The sequence below is a fragment of the Elephantulus edwardii genome, unplaced genomic scaffold (genome assembly GCF_000299155.1).
Source record: "Elephantulus edwardii isolate Elephantulus edwardi_28Jun2011 unplaced genomic scaffold, EleEdw1.0 scaffold00040, whole genome shotgun sequence".
In the NCBI taxonomy this organism is placed as follows: domain Eukaryota; kingdom Metazoa; phylum Chordata; class Mammalia; order Macroscelidea; family Macroscelididae; genus Elephantulus; species Elephantulus edwardii.
This window is the reverse complement of record NW_006399790.1, coordinates 11,245,589-11,246,420: the sequence shown is the minus strand read 5'-3', so window position 1 is coordinate 11,246,420 and position 832 is coordinate 11,245,589.

The window sequence follows — 832 nt, the reverse complement described above, 5'->3', positions numbered from 1 at the left end:
CATGATACTTCCTCCTCCTGGCCAATCTCCCATTGAGATTCACCCAATCTTAGACTCACTTAAAAAAGAAAAAGATTAAATGACTATCCTGATTGCTTAGGGAGTAAAGACCTAAGTAAAACTTATAAAGAGAATTTTCATTTAATCAATCTGATAAATTTATATAAACTTGTCAAATTTAAGAAGTATTTACCTTAACACCTCTAGTCTGCCTAGACCCTTCCTAATTGTTAGGGGGAAATATATAAATAAGATAGAGCCTGGAACCTGTTTTCAAGGAGTGTCTCTAACAGTACATAAAGAAAATACACAGGTATTGTTTAGAGAGCAGATAGCATGAGAATATTCTCCCTCATATAAAAAAAACAAAAACACCAAAAACATTCTAAGAAATCATCAGATGTTACAGTGAGTGGTTCAGTAGTAAACTTGGCCTACTGATTGATTTTGTTTAATGATAACAGTGTGATTTGAGTTTATTTAATATTACTGGTTTGCATGATTGTTCACCCCTATTTATTTTCAAGAATGTTCTAACTTATGGATGTTTTAATGATGATAAAATGAATCCTTATCCACATAATCTTCAGCTATACTCATCAAATATTAACATTTCATCGTATTGGCCTCACACTGACTCATATACTACTTCTCTAAATAAAAAGATAGTCGCTTAGGGAGTACTATTTGAGAGCAAGTTGGAGGCATAACAAAACCTTATGTCAAAAAAACTTCAATATATATCTACCAAGATATAGGCAATTCTCTTATGTTACTGTTGTTGTTAAGTGTTGTCGAGTTGTAGGCAACTCATAGCAACCCTATGAACGAA